The sequence below is a fragment of the Hordeum vulgare genome, chromosome 7H (genome assembly GCF_904849725.1).
Source record: "Hordeum vulgare subsp. vulgare chromosome 7H, MorexV3_pseudomolecules_assembly, whole genome shotgun sequence".
NCBI classification, from domain to species: domain Eukaryota; kingdom Viridiplantae; phylum Streptophyta; class Magnoliopsida; order Poales; family Poaceae; genus Hordeum; species Hordeum vulgare.
In genome coordinates, this window is record NC_058524.1 from 53,002,975 (window position 1) to 53,012,268 (window position 9,294).

At 47.2% G+C, this 9,294-nt stretch overlaps 1 pseudogene; it reads right to left on the reverse strand.

Moving 5' to 3' along the window:
- Positions 1–1,386: 1,386 nt before the first annotated feature.
- Positions 1,387–7,562, reverse strand: LOC123413663 (annotated as a pseudogene).
- Positions 7,563–9,294: the final 1,732 nt, after the last annotated feature.

The following is a 9,294-nucleotide window of genomic DNA, read 5'->3' on the forward strand; positions in this document are numbered from 1 at the left end:
TTAACAAATTTGTTTCCTTTTGTATTTGGTTTCGTTAGTATTAACTTGTACTCCACTCTGGACCGTCTTAGTATTTGTGAAGAATTTATTTCACAACAATGCTAGTGCCTTTTGTGTCTTTGGCTCTTTGCAACCCACGACTGTACTTTCATATAATGCTTAATATATAAAAGATAGTTTGATACATTATAGTGAAAAAAATTACATGATCATTGTCCAATAAAAAGCTCGACTTAACAAAATAGACTTCACAATTAAAATACGACAAAATGATAACCTAGTGAGAGTAAAAAAACAACCAAATACCATTAAAAGCCTTAATTTACATATCTCTCCCTAATAATAAAGTACGCATCACTTCCGTTGTACGTTGTCGGTCATTTTACATAAAATCCCCTGCGTTTTTCCTAAATCAACCCGCAGTCCGGATATAAGTGATAAAAACGAACTTTTTTTTATAGTTTTGCAAAAAGACCCTTCTGTTTTCATGGAATCAACCCGCAATCCGTTTTGTCCGCATTTTACAGAAAAGCCCTAACTTTTACGATAAATAACCCGCAGTCTATCTTTCACTGGAAACGAATTATTTTTTATACTTTTACATAAACACCCCTAACATATGCGTTAATAACTCGGAAGTCTATTTAAAATAAATATATATTTTCAAATAACAATATCTTTTAAACCGTGAATCCAATTTAAACATGTTATATACGAAATCTGATTAGAAAAATGTGTAGAGTTTGAATATGTTGTTATTTTAAATGTTAATCAATATTTATCTTTATTTCATATCGACGATGTGTATTATAACATGTAAACTTAACGTTAATATTTGGGAAATGTTATAATCCTTGGGCATGATGTACTTGCACTGGGTTCTCACTTTGCACATATTTCATGACCTAATTAGACTTTAAGTACGTGTCTTTTCTTGATAGAATCCACGCGCGTTTTTATCAACAAACTATACTTTTTTTTACTGAATACACAAATAGTTTTTATAGGATGTAAATGCATATATAAAATTGATGAACATCATTAGTACAGGAAGGTTTATTTAAAAAAAATCATAAATATTATTCATGATAGTAATGAATGTTAATCGTTGAATTTTTTTAGGTTTCATCTATTACATGTGATGGCTATACATATATGCTTTTTAAATATACTCAATTTATAAACGCAGCCTCAATTTATAAATGCAGCCTCCTCAGTGCCGAACGACACTACGACGATGATGTCTGAGTATGGTCATAGATGCACACCGTTAATATGACAAGTCAGAACAAAAATTCAGTTAAAATGATAGCGTTTAATGCAAGAAATCTTAACTACCCGTTGCAACGCACGAACATTTGTGCTAGTGTCTAATAATTGATCCATCTATTTGCGTGTGACGACCGCTACATAAGGAAGCTCTACGGACCCCATGAATAATCGGCCACCTTTCCTCTCCACAACCTCGGTCGGCCGCACGCTCTTGGGTCCTCTCATCTCCTCGATTATTTGACCCTCGGAATCGATCCTCAATGCGAGGAGGTGGCTATCGACGCCAAACGGGAGCTCAGCCTTTTCACGGTGTAGCGCCACCCAATATCCTCCTTTCTTGTCGGGCCTAATGTTGTCAGGATAGCCCGGAAGATCGACGAATATCTCCATCGTTCCTGCCTTGGAGCCCTTGATCCAGTACCTTAATAGCTTACATGGCCCGGTCGATGAGATGACGAGGTGTGTCCGATCAGCGCTATGGCAAGACCATTGGGATAAGTGATGTCGTCCTGGAGGACTACCGCCTTTCCTGTCCGTGGGTCGTACCTAATAAGGCGGCCCGTCGAGTCTCCGGTTCTTGTGACCATCTCATGTTGTGACCTGTCATAGTTCCTGGAGCTGTCCGTGAAGTAGACCTCGCCGGTCACCTGGTCGATGTCCATCCCGTTGGTGAAGCGGAGAGGTACGCCGTCGACCTCCGTGACGAGCACTGTGGCCTCCCCGCCGCCCGGTGCGACCCGCATGAGCCCCTTGTAGGCGTCGACCACGTAGAGGTAGCCAGACTTAGAGGTGGAAGCGCAGACCGAGCTGGCGTCCGCAGTGGCTTTCGGTGGCCGTCTCTGGGAGAAGGATGGATGCCGTGCATGCCTTGCTGCTGTAGCCGGGGCCGTAGCTCTACGTCGACCAGCCAAGGGCGTCGCCATTCCACTTGAGCACGCGGCCATCGGAGACGCTGCTGTATGGTGTAGAAGTTAATCATGTTGTTTCTGTAGGATTAGGGAAGAAAGCCAAACCGAGTCCTAGTAGTATTAGGATTCCTAGTCCTAGTATATTTCCATAGTCCCTTGTGGACGTGTATAAAAGACACCCTAGGGGTGTTGCTTGTAACACCAAGAAAAAATGAAAAGCAATACAAAGCAAAGGCTCGACACGGGCCTTTAGCCATCAAATCCATCGATCAGTTTTATTCGTGTCGCTAGTTACGCAAGTTCCGTCAAGTAGCCGACTGAAGCAAGAATCGCGTAGGCACGCCTATACGGCTGCATACGCACGTTCAAAAGCCAACAATTGGTATCTAGAGCCTCGACGATCTACGATCTACGATGACGGACAGCGGCGCTGAGTTGGTCAAGTCCGGCAAGGGCGGTGCCAAGGCGAACAAGAACGACGACAAGGTGAAGAAGGGCGTCAAGTCAGCAACCAGTGGTGGAGGAACGAGCGGCGCCAACGTCCAGGCGCATCGCAACATCCCCATCCAGTACCCTATGCTCACCGACACCAACTATGGCGTGTGGGCGATGAGGATGAAGATTATTCTTCGAACCCTCCGAGTGTGGCAGGCAATCACGGACGACGACGTCGATGACGAGTCCGACGAAGGTGCCATGGCCTCCATAGCCTAGTCCGTGCCAGATTCCGTGCTGATGACATTGGCGGAGTTCGAGACGGCAAGAGAGGCATAGAACGCACTCAAGGAGATGAGGATCGGAGAAGATCGCGTCACCAAGGCTCGGGCACAAGTGCTGAAGCGCCAATTTCACAAGTTGCAGATGGAGGAAACTGAATTGGTGAACCACTATGCCATGCGTCTTACTACTTTGGTGGGAGAGATCCGCGCGCTTGGTGCAAAGCTCGATGAGACCGAGATTGTGGAGAAAATTTTCAGTTCGGTGACTGATAAATTCACGTACATCATCGGCACGCTCGAGCAGCTTTACGACATCGACGACATGACCATAACGGAGGCGATCGGACGCCTGCGGACATGGGAAGAGAATGCTCGTGGCTGTCGGAAAGGCAAAGGAGGAGGTAGTGACCAACTTATGTACTCACGCGCAGATTGGGAGGCCCCAAGTAGCAAAGGAAGGCGTGATGGTGGCGAAGGCTCAAGCAACGTGAAGCGCGACGGACAAACCAGAAAAGGCAAAGGAAAAGGCAAGCCACAAGGTCGTGGTAAGGCAGACCAATCTAAAGGGCGGAAGCCACGAAACTTGGATTTATCCGAGGTTAAGTGCTATAACTGCAATGAGATGGGTCGCTTTGCAAAGGATTGTCCGAAGCCTAACAAGCGGGAGATCAAGGAAAATTTGGCAAAGCAGGAAGACGAAGGTCCAGGTCTTCTGATGGCCGAAGTTTGTGATCTCGCTGAAACGATGGTTGTGAAACCAAGCCGGAAGGTGCTACTTCATGAGAAGAAAGTGACACCGAAGTTATCCGGTGATCAGAACGTGTCGTGGTATCTCGACACGGGTGCCAGTAACCACATGACGGGGTGCAAGGAGAAATTCCTCGAGCTGGAATACGATGTTGAAGGCTCGGTCAAGTTCAGTGATGGTTCAGCTGTGGAGATTTGCGGGCAAGGATCTGTCCTCTTCGAGGGTCTCACAGGCGAACATCGCATACTCACCGGAGTGTACTACATCCCACGACTTCGCAACAACATATCTCTATTGGGAAGCTTGACGAGAATGGATGCAAGGTGAATATCGAGAACGGAGTGATGACGATCTTCGACAACCTCCGAAACATGCTAGCTCGTGTTAATCGCACACGGAATAGACTCTATATCCTCAACCTTGATCAATCTCAACCGGAGTGTTGGCTTGCCAAGAGTGATGATGATTTGTGGTTATGGCATGCTAGATTTGGACACGTTAACTTCTACGCCTTGAAGAAGATGTCAAAGATGGAGATGGTATCCGGGATGCCAGTTATCGGCCATGTTGATCGAGTATGTGACGGGTGCTTGGTTGGAAAATAGCACCGCAGGCCGTTCCCTGCTCAGTCTACCTATCGTGCAAGTGATGCACTCGAGCTGCTCCATGGTGATCTATGTGGCCCTATCACCCCGGCAACTCACGCGGGAAAGAAGTATTTCTTCCTTGTGGTAGACGACTACTCGAGATATATGTGGGTCATTCTCCTAAGATCTAAAGATGAGGCATTTGAAGCGTTCAAGAAGCTGAAGGCTGCAACGGAGATGGAACACAAGTTGAAGGTTCGCGCTCTACGGACAGATCGTGGCGGAGAGTTTACGTCGAACGAGTTCAACGACTACCGCGAGAAGATTGGCATAAAAAGGTTCCTCACGGCACCTTACAAGCCGCAGCAAAACGGGGTCGTTGAAAGGCGCAATCGAACTGTCGTTGACATGTCAAGGAGTTTACTCAAGAGCAAGAACCTGCCGGGGACTTTTTGGGGAGAAGCTGTCTCGACGGTGGTCTATCTTCTCAACCGGGCTCCAACGAAGGCGGTGATCGGCAAGACTCGTATGAAGCAATTTACGGACGTAAGCCGAATGTGTCTCATCTACGGACGTTCGGGTGCGTGGCACATGTGAAGACGACGGAGCCGCACCTCTCAAAGCTTGCCGATCGTAGCACCAAGATGGTGTTCATCGGATACGAGAGGAGTTTCGGCACCAAGGCATACCGCTTCTACGATCCACAAACCAAGCGTCTACGGATTTCACGCGACGTCGTGTTTGAAGAAAACCAAGCGTGGAATTGGAGCGCCGCAACTGACGATGCTCCAAACGGTAACATATTCATGGTTGAATTTCCAACTGATGATGATGTAGGGGAGGATGTCCAAGTGGTTGGCAAGACGGCCAACCAAGGTGACCACAATGGTAGTGATCATCATGGTGCCGACACCGACGACAACGTGCATAGGTCGCAAGGAGATAGCGACAACGACGCGCACGACACGGGCAGAGATCTCGACAACAACATCGACAACGAGGCGCATAGTGACGACGACAATCAAGATGATGGTCACGGTCACGACGACTACGCCGACGACACAGATGCCGATGACACGCCCGGGTCTCAACCATCTTCCTCAAGTGCATCAACACTGACACAATTTGTGTCGCCTCCTTCGCAAGCCACAACGGATTCCTCTGGGCCTCGTCGCTACAAGACCCTCAAGAAAGTCTACAAGTACACAAAGCCAGTTACGCTCGAGTACTCCGGACTATGTCTGTTCGGAGTTGAGGAGCCAACGAACTTCGTAGAGGCAAGAAAAAGTCCTAGCTGGACGCACGCCATGGATGAGGAGATGAAGGCGATTGAGAGCAATGGCACGTGGACTTTGCTAACCCAACCTTCGAACCAAAAGGCGATTGATTTGAAGTGGGTTTACAAGTTAAAGAAGGACACGGAAGGTGCCATTGTGAAGTACAAGGCAAGACTCGTTGCAAAGGGCTACGTACAACGTCAAGGAGTTGACTATGATGAGGTGTTTGCACCAGTTGCTCGACTCGAGACAGTGAGAGTGCTTCTAGCTTTGGCAGCACACGAGGATTGGAAGGTTCATCATATGGATGTTAAATCCGCTTTCCTCAACGGTGATCTCACAGAAGAAGTGTACGTGGAACAACCCCTCGGCTACGAGAAGAAAGGCGAAGAAGGGAAAGTTTACAAGCTCAATAAAGCATTTTACGGGTTGAAGCAAGTGCCAAGATCTTGGAACTCAAAGTTAGACTGAAGTTTGGTCTCGCTCGGGTTCAAGAGATGTCCCCTCGAGCACGCAGTCTATACAAAGAACTCCAAAGGCTCAAACCTGCTAGTTGGAGTTTATGTCGATGATCTAATTATCACCGGAGATAGCGTACAAGAAATGGAACGTTTCAAGGCGCAAATGAAGAACAAGTTTAGCATGAGCGATCTGGGATTACTCAACTATTACTTGGGCATCGAAGTGAAGCCAAGCTCCGGAGAGATTTCCCTATGTCAATCGGCTTATGAGGTCAAGTTATTGGAAAAGTGTGGCATGTCAGATTGCTACGAGACACAAGTTCCAATGGACCAACGTCACAAGTTGAGCAAGCGTAGCTCAAATCCGCCGTGGACACCACAATGTATCAAAGCGTTGTGGGAAGCCTAAGATATTTGGTGCATACTCGACCTGACTTGGCTTATTCAGTCGGGATCGTGAGTCGTTTCATGGAGAATCCGACAACTGAGCACATGAGCGCGGTTAATCAAATCTTGCGCTATGTGAAAGGCACCATTAATCTTGGTTGCACGTACAGAAAGGGAAAGGAAGGATTGATCCTTCGTGGATATTCAGATAGTGACATGGCAGGTGATGTTGATGACCGAAAGAGCACAACGGGCATGGTTTTCTACCTTGGCCCGAATCCGATTAGCTAGAATTCTCAAAAGCAAAAGGTGGTGGCACTGTCTTCCTGCGAGGCAGAATACATAGCGGCAAGCACGGCGTCTTGTCAAGCAGTGTGGCTGAGAAGACACCTAGCTATTCTTGCAAAGCGGGAGGTGCAGAAGGTGTCACTGAAGATCAATAACCAAGTTGCAATCTCGTTGTGCAAAAATCCGGTTCATCACGAAAGGAGCAAGCACATAGATACCCGGTTCCACCATATCCGGGAGTGCATTGAAGAAGGGTTGATCGAGGTTCAACATGTGAACACGAAAGACCAACTTGCCGATATTTTCACCAAGTCCCTCGGTCGACAGAAGTTCATCGATATGAGGAGGAAAGTTGAAGTGCAAGAAGTAAAGTCAAGCAACAAGATTAAGGAGGTGAATGTAGAAGTTAATCATGTTGTTTCTGTAGGATTAGGAAAGAAAGCCAAACCGAGTCCTAGTAGTATTAGGATTCCTAGTCCTAGTCTATTTCCATAGTCCCTTGTGGACGTGTATAAAAGACACCCTAGGGGTGTTGCTTGTAACACTAAGAAAAAACGAAAAGCAATACAAAGCAAAGGCTCGACACGGGCCTTTAGCCATCAAATCCATCGATCAGTTTTATTCATGTCGCTAGTTACGCAAGTTCCGTCAAGTAGCCGGCCGAAGCAAGAATCGCGTAGGCACGCCTGTACGGCAGCATACGCACGTTCAAAAGCCAACATATGGACCCTGACCTTTGGCGTCGAAGGCGACGCTCTCCGGGCCGCGCAGCAGTCCCTGTCGCAGCGGCAGGTGGCGCGTCCGCGTGGCGTCGATGCTGGGGACGGCGAGGGCGGTGCTAGGCAAGAAGAGCACCAGCAGCACGGCTAGAGCGATCGTCGCCGCCGCGAGATCCTTCCATCTGCCGCTCGCCATGACTGCCATCGATCGTTACGAACCCATGTTTCGCTGGCTTGTTTATGATCGAATCGATTGGTGCTGGTGTTGGTGTTGGCTCGATGGATTGATTCATGGCTTGGTTTGTTTGGTGCCTCTCTTCTTATGGCGATAGCGATCGTGCCTGCATTAGTCGGCCAATAATGCTAGACCTATAAAGACTTACAAAAGCTTACTTAACCTTCCAAACTAATCCTTCTTCCCCCTGATTTTCAATGGAGGTGGGCCCCTCATCCCCAATTACCAATCACAATCCTATACATCAGTCTGTACGTAAAATGTTTAAGTAAGCTTTTGTAGATGTAGCATTACTTTTAGTCGGCCTTCCTTCTTTGTGTCAAAAAACTGACGGCTCAAGCCCGAGTCCCATATTCTTGTCGTCCACGAATTCCAATTTTGTTTCTGGTTCATGCATCGTATTTTGAACCAATTTGAGTTTTACCCCCTTTTGATTTTATAGTTATTTTTTTGTAAAGAGAGCCTTAGCTCAGTGGTTGCGCATGAGGTTCAATTTCTAGAATTGACAGGTTATGCACAGGGAGTTTTCTTCCATTTATTGAGGATCAAGTTTGACGTGTGATGAAATCACTCATCAAAAAAATCTTGATACTCATTTAAAAAATTTATGAGTAGCATGTTTATCTTGGTACTCATACTAAAATGACTGTATGCACCCCTGCACGCGCGACGGCGATGGCTGTGTCGACAGCGGCGGCGGTCGTCCCTGCCTCGGGCAAAGTGGCAGTCATCTGCTTCGTCGGAGGTGGTTGGCCTGAGGCTGGGTGGTTGGATCTTGCGATCCGTCATCCAGTCCCGGCCGCGAGTCGGGAAGACATAGTTGCCGGTGAAAACCGAACCGATGGCAAACGATGGCGGCGTTCTGTGTCGTTACCTTGATGAAGGCATCGTCGTGTAACTACTGTTGATCCACTCGTGATGCTCAGGGGGAAACCCTAAGATCTGATCGTCAGATCGGACGATGGTGGCACTACGGTGTCGTGCCTCTCTTGGGAGCATCATTTCTGGAGCAGCGCTGGATGACATAGGAAGGCGGTGGAGCGACTTCGTCTTGATCGGAGCTTCGGTGGAGACGTCAAGTCATGCCTGACCGACAGGTGCTACGCTGTGTCATGCGTGCTCGGCAGGTGCTACGCACAACAGATCTTTCGAAGCCTTCATGTCAGGATGGACGAGCGCAGGACGGTGGCGCCGTTGGGCGCCGTGGTGGCATCGACGGATGGACAGACTGGCAAGGGTGATACAGATCTCTCTCCTGAAGATGGGACAGTGGTTTGATGATGATGGCGGCTTCTAAAACATGTGCAAGTGGTATACGATTTAGGTTTGTTGCACCGTTTGTTGTTCCGATACGTTATAAGGATGTATGGGTGATGACAACGGTTTTTGATATGGAGAGTGAGAGCACTCAACATTACCATGTTTGTAGGTGTGAGTGACGGCTTCGGGTGGCTTGATGTATGATCTTGTCAAACCTTTGTGGAATAATTAATAAAATGACTGTATGCATCGATTGATGCAGAGGCCGGGGGTTGAACCTCCTTTTCTAAAAAAATATAATCATTTTTATATGTTTGTTTGTAGTTTTCCTTGTGTTTCACAGTTACCTTTTGTACTGTGAACTTATTTTAAAAGATGCTCACACAAATATTTTCCAACAATGTATTCAAATTGTTTTGATTGTAAATAAATA